Genomic DNA, 14,186 nt, shown 5'->3' on the forward strand with positions numbered 1-14,186 from the left:
CACAAATATCTCACATCCTCTATTTCCAACAAGTAAATAGAATATAAATCATTTCCTAACAAGATTAAGGATGTAATAATCATTGTTCCTCTAACTGAAATGTGTCCCTGTTTAGTTTTATGTAGTTTTCACACTTTTGAAAATTTTCCTAAGCAATTTTTATCAGTAATGAGGTAATGATAGTTTTTAAAAAATGCAAATGGGATTAAGTCAGTTGTTTTTTTCTGTTCCTTTTGATATATTCTCATTCAATCTAATGGACCTTCTAAATAGTTATGAAGGATAGATACACAAGCTTAAATTAAGTAATGAGAGTAGAGTGAGTGAGAAGAGTATGGCTCAAAAATAATCTCATAAATTTTGTCAACTGATGTGATTTAACATGTTAGTGATAGATTTTCTAGACATCTTTAAATTTGTAGCTGTGACTTGGAATATCAAAATATAGCTAAGCAATTCATTCCCATATTACTTCTGTCTGTTACTGTACTGATTTTCATGAGTACTATAAATTTTGTAAGAAGTAATTACATTCAGATCTGCATTTAGAGCTCTAAGATAGTAAAATGTATGAAAAATTATATACATTTTATAGAATTAGGAGTCAATGGGGATAAGTGTTACCTTTCATTAAAAATGCAAGTGTAGAAGTTAAACACATTCAAAAATGTGTTATTTCATGATTTAATCTTCTATGCAAATAAAAATTAGTAATAGCAAGGGCAATTAGTAACACTAACAGGGCAATAAACACTCCTGAAAAGCCAACGTGTTAATCCCAGTGACAATGCTTGAAGTGATTTTGGGCCATACTCTGGAGCTAATTTAAGTTTAATTGACTGAATCTGCTGAAAGAAAAGGACTTAGGCAGAAACAATGGAAAATGAACAACACATTAGCCAGAAAACTCAACAAATAAATAAAACTCCTGACAATATCAGAACCAACAAATCTCTGTGCAGTAAAAACATACCTAATTTTGTTGCTGTAGTTGTTGTTTGGAGACAGTGTCTCACTCTGTTACCCAGACTGGAGTACAGTGGTGTGATATGAGCTCCTTGCAATCTCCAACTCCCAGGTTCAAGGGATTCTCCTGCCTCAACCTCCAGAGTAGCGCACACCACCGTGCCCAGCTAATTTTTGTGGTTTTAGTAGAGATGGGATTTCTGTATATTGGCCCAGCTGGTCTCAAGCTCCTGACTTTGTGATCTACCTACTTTGGCCTCCCAAAGTGTTGGAATTACAGGTGTGTGTCATCGTTCCTGGCCAACTTTTTCTTTTTTATAAGTTTAATTTAAGAAATGTATAAAATTTCTTGCAATAGGCCAAGCATGGTGGCTCAGACTTCTAATCCCAGTACTTTGAAAGGTCAAGGTGGGAAGATCACCTTAGGCTGGCAGTTAGAGGCCAGCTTAGCTAGCATGGTGAAACCCCATCTCTACTAAAAATACAAAAGTAGATGGGCATAGTGGCACTCGCCTGTAATCCCAGCTACTTATGAGGCTGAGGCACTGGAATCACTTGAACCTGGGAGGTAGATGTTGTAATTCTTTGATGATGAGAAATGTTGAGATATATATGTGTGTGTGTACATATATATACATATATCTATATATATATGTATATATATGTACACACACATACATCTACACACACAGACACACACACAGACACACACACACACACCTGTTAGCTGTGTATATATCTTCTTTTGAAAACAGAAGATACTTGTTTTTAATTAGGTTATTATTTTCTTGTTCTTTTGAATCTGTTTTCAGTTCCTTGTATATTTTGATTAACCCCTTGCCTGATATACAGTTTGCAAATATTTGCTCTCATTCTATCACTCTGGTGATTTATTTTACTTTATTTTTATTTTTTGCTGTATGTAAATTTTCTGGTAGGATGTAACCATACTTTTCTGTTTGTGCATTTTTTGCTTGTGTTTTTGAAGTCTTATCCAAAAAAATATTCTTGCCCAGACCAAGGTTATTAAATGTGTTTTGTGATTTATTCTACTAGTTTGACAGTTTGGTGTTTTCATTACATCTTTATTTTTAAATGTTTTAAAAAAATATATTCTTATAGATGAGGTTTCACTATATTACCTAGTGTGGAGTACAGTGGCATAAGTGTTTCATGCCACAGCTTTGAACAACTAGGCTCAGGTGATCCACCCATCTGAAACCCCCGAGTAGCTAAAACTATTGGTGCACACCACCGCACTAGGCTTTTCAATCCATTGAATTTTTGTATGTGGTGACAGATAGGGTTCTAATTATATTCTTCTGCATGTAGCTCTCTTGTTTTCCCAGGACCACTTATTGAAGAGACTGACGTTTCCTTATTTTGTGTTCTTGGCACCTCTGCAGAATATCAGTTGGCTATACACGTGTAAATTTATTTTTGCTCACTGTATTCTATTGTATTGGTTTATAGCACTGTGGCATCTCCAGTTCTGTGGGTTCGCACCCCAAGGGCAGTGCCATCTTCAGGGTAGCTTTGGCTATTCCGGGTTGGTTTTTTATGGTTTCATAGTAATTTAGGAGTTTTTTCAATTTCTATGAAAAATGCCATTGGTGTTTTGATGGAGATTACATTCAATCTGAGCACTCCATTGGATCATATAAACATTTTAACTATATTACTTTTTCCAATCAATGAACATAGATATCTTTCCACTTATTTATGTCATTTTAACATTTTATTGTTTCATAATTTGCAGAATACATATTTTTTTACCTCCTTAGTTAAATTTACTCCTTTTTATTCCCCATAGCTATTGTAACTGAGATCCTTAAGTTTTTTTTTTGATATTTAGCTATTTGTGTATGGAAATGCTATGGAATTGCATATGTTGATTTTGTAAACTGAAACTTTACTCACTTTCTGAATTAGTTCTAACTCCTTTTATTGATGTGTCTAAGGATTTCCATATTATGTCATTAGCATATGTGGACAATTTTCCTTCTTTCTTTCCAATTTGAGTTAGCTTTTCTTACTTTCTCTTGTCTAATTACTCTGCGAAGGACTTTTAGCTTTATGTTAACATAAGTAGTGAAAGTGAACATCGTGGTTTTCTTTCAGATCTTCACAGCAAAGCTTTCAACTTTCAACACCCATTGAGTGTGTGATATTAGCTAAGCGTTTGTCATATATTGTGTTTCCTAGTTATCTGGGTCTATGTCATTTGTTGTGTTGAGTTACAGTTGTTCCATGCATAATTTGTTAAGAGATTTTATTTTGAAAAAAGTTGAAGTTTGAAAAATCTTTTTTTCACTTATTGAAATGACTGCATAGATTTTGTTCTTTGTTGTGTTGATGTGATATATGACATTTAATGATTCTTTTGTATTAAACCATTCATGCATCCCTGTAATCTCATTTGATCATGGTGAATGATTTTCTACATGTGCATTATAAGTCATTTTCTCAGTATTTTTTTGAGGATTTTTACATTTTGTTTATCAGATATATTGGCCCATAGTTTTCTCTTTATTCTTGTATCCTTGTCTGGATTTGTAATCAGCATAATGCCTTCCCAGTGGAATGAGTTGAAACAGTTCCCATATCTTCCTTTTTTGTGTTATGTTTTTGTTTTTGTTTATGTTAAAAAAAGTGACAGTACTTTCTTTTTTGTGGTAGGTAGAATGCAGCAGTGAATACATCAGGTCCTGGGCTTTTCTTTAACAGGTGACTTTTTTGCTTATTGGATTTCTTACCATTAATTAGTTTCTTGGTGTTAGTTATGGTATATCTTTTTTGGTTCAGATTTTCTTTATTAGGGGCTTTTGTTACTTTTGGTTTTTCTAATTCCTTGATTGAAACATCAAGTTGTGTATTTGATATCCTTTTAGATGAAGGCATTTATTGCCATAAGTTTCCTCTTAAAACTGCTTTGGTTGTATGCCATAGGTTTTGGTGTGTTGTTTCTATTTTTGTCTCAAGAAATATGGTGTTTTCTCTTTAATGTCTTCATTGACTCAATGGTTTTTCAGGAGTATGTTGTTTAATTTTGATGTGCTTATGAATTATTAATTACAAAAGATATTTGATATCACTTTGATCTTTTCAAATTCATTAAGTTGTGGGTTTTTGCCTAATCTATGATTTATCCTGGAAGATGTTCTATGTATGCAGTGGATAAGAATGGTTATTCTATAGCTCTTGGATGGATAGTTCAGTAACTGTTTTTAGCATTTGCCCTACAGGGCATTTTAATCCAATGTTTACTTGTTGAATTCTGTGTGCATTATCTATTCACTGCAGAAAATAAGGTGCTGAAGTTTTCTATTATTATCTTGCACGTTTTCCTTCCTTTGGATCTATTAACATTTGTATTATGTATATGCATACATTACTTATATGGTGTATTCCTGATATAATATTTTCTTTTTTTTCTTGCGCTTAATTCTGTTTCCTCTCTTTGTCTTTGATATTTGGTGGTTTGATTATATTAAATCATGGGTATATTTTCATTGAAATTGAATCTGATCGGAAGCCTTTGATATTCTTGTAGCAGAATATTTATATTTTTATATGTTTGGAATGCTTTCTGTTATTTTTTCTATAAATAAGCTTTCTACTCTTTTTTATACTTTTTTTTTCCAGATGGAGTATTGCTCTTGTCTCTCAGGTTGGAGTGCAATGATGTGATTGCAGCTCACTGCAACCTCCACATCCTGGGTTACAGTAATTCTCCTGAGTTTCAGTGATTCTCCTGACTCAGCCTTCTCAGTAGCTGGGATTACAGATGTCCACCAATATACCTGGCTATTTTTTATTTTAATAGAGAAATGATTTCACCATGTTGTGCAGGATGCTCTCAAGCTCTTGGCAACATATGATCCACCTGCCTTGGCCTACCCGGCAAAGTGCTGGGTATACAGTCATGAGCCATCGTACCCAGATCTACCACACTCTTGAATGCCAGTGTCTGATACATTTGCTTTTTGGATGTTATCCCATTAATATCATGAGTCTTATTTATGTTTTCTCTTCTGACTATATTTTCAATTGACTTGTCTTTGAGTTTTGCTGCTTGACCCCTTCTGTTGTCACTGCTGTCAACTGCATTTTTTATTTTGTTGTGTTTCATTCTTCAAGATTTCTGTTTGTTTGTTTTTCTTCCATTATTTTAATCTCTAGGGTAAGTTTCTCTGATAAACTTTGGAATTCTTTGTGTTTTCCTGAAGTCCACCTCATTGTCTTAAAATAACTATTTTGAATTCCTTGTCAGGCCATGTGTCCGTGTCCATCACTTTTGGGTCAGTCACCACTAGCACCTTGTTTTGATGACTTGATGTCATCATGTTTCTCTCATTGATCATAATCCTTGTGACTATGCATCAATGTCTGCACAGTGATGTAGGTGCCTAATTCAGTGTTCATGGTGGCTTAGTTTGGAATCTTTCTTCAACAGCAAGCCTTTCTGGAGATTCAGGGCAAGGAGAAGGAAATTAAGGTCTTTAAGCCTATGTTAGCTTCATCCCTGGTAGAACTAGTGGAAACACTAATGAGCAGACTTTCGTGGCTGGGGAAATTTGACTGCCAAAGCTGACTCAGTGCCAAGTTGCACCTGTAGAAAATGGTTGAGCACTGGGTGTACTCAAGGCCTGAAGCTTCCAGGATCTGCCCTCTGACCTTTATTCATTGTCCCAGGTTACTGTATTCAATCAGCAGGAATATTGACTGGAATTCAAGTCCATTTTACTGAAGTCATGGGTTCTAATCTGTTGCCAGAGTTGTTCTACAAGATTACCCCCGGATATCAGCCCCACAAAGTGCTGGGGTCAGGGAACAGGGAAATAAATGTCCCAAAGCAAAAAAGTCCTATGCCTACTTCCCTTGCCCAAGCAATCCTCCCACATCCACCTCCTGAATAGTTGAGACTACATGCATGTGCCACTATGCCTGGCTAATATTTGTGTGTGTGTGTGTGTGTGTGTGTGTGTGTTGTTGTTGTTGTTGTTGGGTGTAAGTGATCTACTCACCTAAGCCTCCTAAAGTGTTATGATTACAGGTTTAAGTCACTATACCCAGCTAAAATTTACTTTCTGAAATTTAATTTTTAGGTCATTTATTTTTCTTCAATCTTATTTCTCATAAATGCAGTTAAAGATGTTATTGCTTTAGAGTTTCTCTTTGGGTATTCCTAAAAGAATAAATGGGCTCTAGATATTCGTTTTCCTAAATGGTGTTAGAAAATGAGTAATTACTTTAGATAAGTAATGACTACTTGACCTCTTTTTGGTGTCTGGCTTCATTTCATTGCGTATGAAGAGTGTATTTTTTTAACTTGCCTATGTATGTAAAATTAATTTTTACTCTTTCAACTCCATGTAGTACAAAATTGTTTAAACTGATTATTCAACTACTTCATAATTTCGATTTTCTTCCTTCTGCATATTAGTGTAATTATTGGGAAAATAATGTCAAAATTAAATTAATTTGTTATGAAAAATTTTCTGATAAAATTACATAAATACAAACAGAAACACGTACACACATACCACTTAATTTCTAAAAGTTTTAATTTTTCTGCTCCTCTAGTGCCTTGTATTCCATCACTTAGCAAAATCTGTCAGCTCCACTTTGAGGATTTACTTTACCTCCACAGCTTATGTCCTATTTCTTGTTATCACCGTAGTCTAAAACACAGTCGATATTACATTCACCTACTATTTTACACTGTAATTTCCTACTTAACAGTCTAACTTTCTATAAAACAGAAACTACCTTTTCGAGATGCAATTCAGGTAATTTTATTTTTTCTTAATTGAGACTTCTTTCTATGTGCTGTCACAGCTTATAGCATCAGATATGAATGCCTCTATCCAATTTCATTTGTTCCAGTTTTTTTTTTTTTTTTGAGGGAATGGGTGTATACATTTATAAATGTGGGTATGTATGTATTCACTTGTTATTTGTTTTTCCAAGGTGTAATATATGATTTGCATGAATATTATTATTAAATCCCTGATAATGGAAAGTTAACAAACTTTTTTTTCCTTTTTTTAAGTAAATCATTTTCTGAAGGAGGTGGGTTGGGAGGAATATATCTTAACATTGCAAGTTTAAAAGAGAAAATGGCCATTACTAATGAAAATTATTCTCTAACGTTTTCATGTTTATCTTTAATAGTATTGCCGATGACATGTTCCCTTTTATCAGTTGCGTTTGGGGTCATTCACTGCAATACACTGGCTATCCACACCAGCAACAACTTTGCTGATATTAAGCTATAGGTGATAAAATTCATCTATGTCATGATAGGACATTCCTTGGTGATTATCTCACATGCAGTGACTGGCATTTTTCCCTGCATCTCTGAAACTGAGGAGCCTACCCTTTCTATTAATCATATATTTTGTATTATTGTTGGCACCATGGCTGGAGTTTTGGAAAGTGGAGCTCATCTTCCTAGCTACACAGAAAATAATTTCAGCATGGTGGGTACAGTAGGGATGCTTATCTTAATCATGCTAGTATATGCTGCCATCAACTTCTCCTGCTGGTCAGCAGTGAAATTGCAGCTGTCAAATGAGGAAATAATTGACAAGAGACAGATGTGGGCCACAGAATCCTATACTACAGCTTTCAGTTTTTAGAAAATGTGATATTAATATTGGTGTTTAGGTTCTTTGGAGGGAAAATTTTACTGAAGTCTTGGGCTTGTGACTCATTAGTTGCCATGGAGCTCACATAACCTACCAATTAGCCATAGGCTTTATGCTCCTTTTCTGTCAGTATTTGCACCCAAGGTCATCAGGCAAAGTATTGCCAGGACATATTGAAAATCATCCAGAAGCACTGTGATATTTTGTAAACAGCTAGAGAAAACTCAATTAAAATAATAAAAATAAGCAGCTGAGGAATTCTTATCACTCACAGAGAAGGGTTGTGGATATTTTCAATAAAAATTATGCAATATCCACAAAATATACATATATACTTTCACAGAACTGAGAGTAGAGAGGCTGAATGTGACTTTACAAAGATACTCATAAAAAATTATAAACAGCAAAATCTTGGAAGCAGTTTCTAATAAAATTGATTTTTCTCCTGTGACTATGCATTAGTAATTTTTGTTTTCTTAAATATAATTGTACAACTTATTAAACAAAACAAAACAAAAAACCCATCTGGGTCCAAAGACTGAGCACAAAAAATAACCGTAACTAATTTTTCACCTAGTACATTTTTAGAAACTATGCCTTTAATTTAACAAGTGTTTGTAATCTAGCATATACATTATCAGTGAACTTTTTTTTATTTTTCAGAATTAGTACTTACCACAGGTTTCATTCTGTACTTAAGGAGAATCTGAAAGAGAAGTCTTATGAGCATGCTCCAATTTATATTAATTTAAGGTAACTAAAGTCTTTCTCATTAAACTTTGACTAACAGAAAGCAACTCATATTAATGCATCTTAAAGCACAAACTTGTTCTATTAAAAATAAATCATCATGTTAATAATTTAAAATGCTAATTTACATTCCTACCAACAGTGCACAAGGATTCTCTGTGCTCTACATTCTCAAAACACTTGTCATCATTCATCTTGATAATAAAAGCCATTCCAATATGTGTGAGAGAAGGGCTCATTGTTGGTTTTAATTTGCATTTCCCTGATGATTGGTGGTGTTGAGCATCTTTAAATATATAGTTGTTCAGAAATTAGCCAGGCGACATAGTGCACAGCTGTAAACACCTACTAGGGAGAGTGAGGCAGAATTGCTGGAAACCAGTGAGTGGAGGATTCAGTGAGCTGAGATCACACCATTGCATTTCAGCCTGGATGACAGAGTGAGAATCCATCTCAAATTAATCAATCAATCAGTGAATCCTTCAATCAATCAATATTAAATATAGAGTTGTTGGCCTGTTGTGTGTCTTCTTTTGAGATATGGAAATTCAGGTCATTTGACCATGTTTCATAGGCTTAATTTTTTGTTGCCGTTGTTAAATGGCTTGAGTTCCTTATGTGTATTTATTATTCACTCTTTATCATGTATATGGTTTGCAGATATGTTCTTCAAATATTTTGGTTGTCTCTTCACTCTACTCTATTTCCCTTTTCCCTTTGCTGTGCAGAAACATTTTAGTTTGATGTAACCCGATCCAGTTGCTTTTTGTTGTGCTTTTGTAGCCTGTGCTTTTGGGGTTAAAGAATTGAGGTTTTGAAAATAAAATTAAGTTAAAAATAGAATTACCACATGGTCTGGCTACTCTACTTCAGAATATGTACTCAAGGGATATAAAATTAGCATGTCAAAGAGATATCTGCATTCCTATATTCATGTCAGCATTATTAATAATAGCCAAGTTTTGGTAACAATTCAAGTGCTCATAAGCAGATCAACAGATAAAATGTGGCACATATACAGCTTAAAAAAAGGAGGACAATCTTTTATTTATTTGTGACCAAATGAATGGATTTGGAAGATATTATGCTCAGTGTAATAAGAGAGGCACAGAAAGACAAGTATAGAATGATCACAATTATATGTAAAATCTAAAAAGTTGAACTCATTCAAACTGTGAATATGCCAGATGTGGTGGCTCATGCCTATCACTCCAGCACTATGGGAGGATGATGTGGTTGGATCACTTGAGGTCAGAAGTTTGAGGCCACAGTGAGCCATAGTTGTGTCACTGTACTCCAGCCTGGGCAATGCAGCAAGGCCCTGACTCTTTCTACAAACATACAAAAAGTAGTCAGATATTGGAGTGTGGGGTGGTGATGGGAGTGGATAGAGAAAGGGGAGATGTTCGTCAAATGGGAAAAAAAAAAAAAAAATCGATGAGACAGGAAGAAGTCTCAGACAGGAAGAATGGTGACCATTGTTAATAAATGTCAACTTCAAAATTGCTTAATAATAATAATAACAATAACAATAATAATAATAAAGGGCAGGCATGGTGGCTTATGTCTGAAATCCTAGCACTTACAGCAGCGGGAGGATCACTAGAGGTCAGGAGTTGGAGGCCAGCCTGGCCAATATGATGAAACACCGTCTCTACTGAAAATACAAGAATTAGCCAGGTTCAGTGGCATGCACATGTCATCCCAGCTACTCGAGTGGCTGAGGTAAGAGAATAACTTGAATTCGGGACGCAGAGGTCAAAATGAGCTGAGATTGCACCACTGCACTCAAAGGTGGGCAACAAGAGCAAAACTCTATCTCAAAAAAAAAAGATTGTTTAAAAAGTTTAATTTATATATTCTTACCACAAATAAATAAATGATAAGTATGTGAGGTGATGGATATGGTAACTAGCCCAATTTAATTCTTTTGCAATATATACATGCATTACAAAATCACTTTGTATCCCATAAATATTTACATTTGTTAATTAAAATAAAAATTTTAAAAGAATGAATTACAATTAAAATAAACTTGCCTTAAAATACATAGATAGTAATATATGCTAATATTTTCTTCTATTTTGACTATTTGATTTCTGTTATTTCTTGGGGAAACAATGACCATGGGAAGTCATGAAGAACACTAAAGCTTAATATTATAAAATTTTTGTCATTTTGTTGTTGTTGTTTTTCCTTTTCTTTTTCTACCAAAGCAATGGAGGCAACTTTCTTATTCATACTTTCTTTTATGTTTCTTTCTCATAAGAAATCACCAACAAAAATAAAGCTTGTGTAGATTTGTGTGTATTTTTTACTGTTCTATCTATGACCCTCTTCATCTTTTTCTTTGGAGTTCACAGCTTCTTAAAATACTGATTTACTTATTATTTGTTGTCTCTCTGTACCACGGATTCTTCACTCTACCTGCAGGACCATTTTTTTACTTATTTTATTTTATTTTAGTTTTTTTGAGACCGAGTCTCTGGCACAATCTCGGCTCATGGCAACCTTGGCCTCCCGCATTCAGGTGACTCTCCTGCCTCAGCCTCCTGAGAATCTGACATTAGAGGCATGCACTACCATGCTTGGCTAACATTTGAATTTTTATTTGCCACGTGGTTTCACCGTGTTGCCAAGGCTGGTCTCAAACTGACCTCAAGTGGTCCACCCTCTCAGCCTCCCAAAGTGCTGGAAGTACGGGTGTGACCCACCACACCCACCCTGATCATTTTCTTTACTAGATCTACAGGCTTCTTGTCTTAGTCCTAGATATGCCACTCTCAACTCATTTGTTTATTTTCCGTGATAGCAAGACTCATGGAAACAGTTGGCCCTGACAAGGTTTAACTTTATTTCTCTTAACCCTCCTTTCTTCAGGCATTTACCTGTTTTTTAGAATCATCTTATGCTTGTCACTAAATCCTGTATTTCACTTGTCAGTTGCATATTACTCAAACAGTCATGTGTATCTGTAAAACTGATTCACACCCTCATTCTTGAAATACTATTTTGCTTTGGATTACATGACTAAACTTTCTTCTGATTTCTCTATTTAATTATCAGTGCCCTTTGTTTCATTTTAACTCATAGATATCTGTTTGTTAGACCACTAATGTAACTACACAGAATATCTCTTTTTCCTCCTTTTTCTTTTTTCCCTTTTCCCTTCCCTCTTTCTTTTTCACCCTGGAGTGCAGTAGTGAGACCTTGACTGATACAGGCTCAAATTCCTGGGCTCAAGCAATCTTCCTGCATTGGTCTCCTTGGTAGCTGAGACCACAGATGCACACCACACCTGGCTTTTTATTGATGTTGTTTTGAGACAAAAGCCTTTTAGGTTTCAAACCTGCAGTTCTAAGGAATTCAACTAGTGTTATGACATCTGAATTCCTATACATTGCGCCTTTTTTTTTCTTACTAGCACCCCAAGATTAAGATAGCTAAACTGAAAACTTCCCCTGAACTTCTTTACACATTCTTCATGCCTCTCTCTTCGATAATTTTTTGTTCAAAAATACATCATTTATATAACATAAAAGCTAGTGATATTCCAAATTCATTATTTTTCCTCATCTCTTTCATATTTTATCTACAATAACATTTTTATTATCTACCATGTACAAATTTTTTTTTCTTGTTAATGTTTATACATTCTGGTTGAGGTCATCATTCATTGTTCCCTAAATGATAATATCAATATCTTAATTTATTCCCTACTTCTCTGCTGCTCTATTCAATTTATTTTTCATTGAGAGTCTAGAATTATTCTTTTCAATGAATAAAACACATCCCTTTTAATTTTCTTTCTATTCTTCCTTTCTGCTTTAGTATTAACTGTTACTTTATGAAGTGAGGAGTTATTTCAGTGTTATTTACTATTATATCCTCCATTTTAAGCTGAAATTCTGAGATATAATAACCTCTTTATAAGTGTTTAATATTATAATAAATAATACAACTTTGTAATTTCAGTATTGAATTTTTGAATACCAAGTCTATAGATTATTTATGAAACAAGATTTTAGTTGAATTGTAGATAAGGTTATGTATTTTTTACTCACTCCTTTCACTTCTATCCATCCTAGCTTTAAGACATTTAGAGGTGTGAACTTGACATATTCTTCTCTGTTCTTGAGAGCCTGTTGAAGTTACAAAAATGTGCACTGACCATTTAATTCATATAACAAAATATAAATGTTTTATATTTAAAATTTATTGAAATGTTTTTGTTACTTAAATTTATTATGACATTTATTATTTGGATGTTTTATTATTTAAAACCCAAACAATACAGGAAACAAACATGTAGGAAAATCTCAAATAATTCATTATTTATCCTGCTTTTTATCATAGAAGACACAAGCCATCTCCTTACTGGTTAGGGCCATATTTCCAAAACAGTTAAAACATTTCACTTTTCATTTCCCAGTGAAATCTGAGGAATATGTTTTGAACTCCATAGTGATATGCCTACAACTACCCAGTGTAATTCTGTCTTCTTAGGAGGGTATGATTCTACAAAATGAATATGATCATGTCCTAAAATATCACCCTTACATTTAATTATATAAAACACCACTAAAGTAACAATAATATATAAGCTATACATTATGTAGTCTAATTAGACAGTTAATTTTTACACTCAAATAGTTTAGTTAGAAACTGTGAGATTAAACTGGCCCAAGATGGAACTTAATTATTTGTTACAACTGCCATACTGTGGTGAAATGAATTAACTGAAGTCTTAATAATTTGGAAAATAATAAAGTTATATTACTTAAAAGTTACTAACAAAAATGTATATTTATTAACTATTTCTTATTACATGAAAGACAGAATGGCTGTCATGACAATGATGGAAGCAGCCTCAAGTAAAATCTTACAAAATAGTCTGAACATGATGGCTCACGCCTGTCATCCCAGCACTTTGGGAGGCTGAGGCGGGTGGATGATGTAAGGTCAAGTGTTTGAGACCAGCGTGGCCAACATGGTGAAACCCCCTCTCTACTAAAAATAAGAACATTAGTCAGGCATGGGGGTACATGCCTGTAATTCCAGCTACTCAGGAGGCTGAGACAAGAGAATCCCTTGAACGTGGAAGGCAGAGGCTGCAGGGAGCTGAGATCGTGCCACTGCACTCTAGCCAGGGTGAGAGAGTGTGATGCCATCTCATAAAAATCTCTCTGAACATTAAAAAGCAAGGTAAATTTAATCAAGTTTCTATTTCGTGCTGTCATTAAAGTTCACTGGCGTAAAAGTGAAGAGATATAAGAAAGAGAAAAAAAACTCAAAATTGATTTTCAGAGCTCTGGAATCTAATAAGGTAATTCAGGGGACTGTTTAATTAAGGAAGACTAGACTTCTAAGTTTGGGTAAGACACTTCTGGCATTTTAACTGTCCATCATCACCCACTCCATGATTTCATGGCAAGTGTAAAGAAGATGAAATTCTAGATGCAGCTTTTGATGCATGTGGGAAAAATACGGAGCTTATCTCAAATACTTGTGTTTGTGTGATTTAAAATGACTGAGGTTCCCTAGGAGATTATTAGCTCAGGGGCTTTTGTTTAGCCTTCCTCAGAGCTTTCTTGGGGCCAGAATTTGACTTCCAAGAGGCATTTGTTGAAAGGAAATATGCTAGTCAGATCCACCTGTAACAAGGAATAAGTCAGGTCAAGCAGTACACAAACAAAATGCCTGGAAGGAAGAGGCTGGGGAAGAAAATGGATGTGGAAAATCAGCTTTGAAAAACTCTCACAGTTTTTGGTGTTTATTTTGGTTTGGGTTTTAAATAGAGACAGAGTTTGCCATGTG

The 14,186-nt window shown here is 34.4% G+C and overlaps 2 pseudogenes; both read left to right on the forward strand.

Moving 5' to 3' along the window:
• Window positions 1-14,186, forward strand: part of LOC116811463 (heat shock transcription factor, Y-linked-like) — a 133,196-nt pseudogene that overhangs the window by 62,582 nt on the left and 56,428 nt on the right.
• LOC116812205 (testis-specific XK-related protein, Y-linked-like) lies at window positions 7,127-7,610 on the forward strand (annotated as a pseudogene).

Source organism: Hylobates moloch, unplaced genomic scaffold (genome assembly GCF_009828535.3).
Source record: "Hylobates moloch isolate HMO894 unplaced genomic scaffold, HMol_V3 SCAFFOLD_25, whole genome shotgun sequence".
NCBI lineage: Eukaryota > Metazoa > Chordata > Mammalia > Primates > Hylobatidae > Hylobates > Hylobates moloch.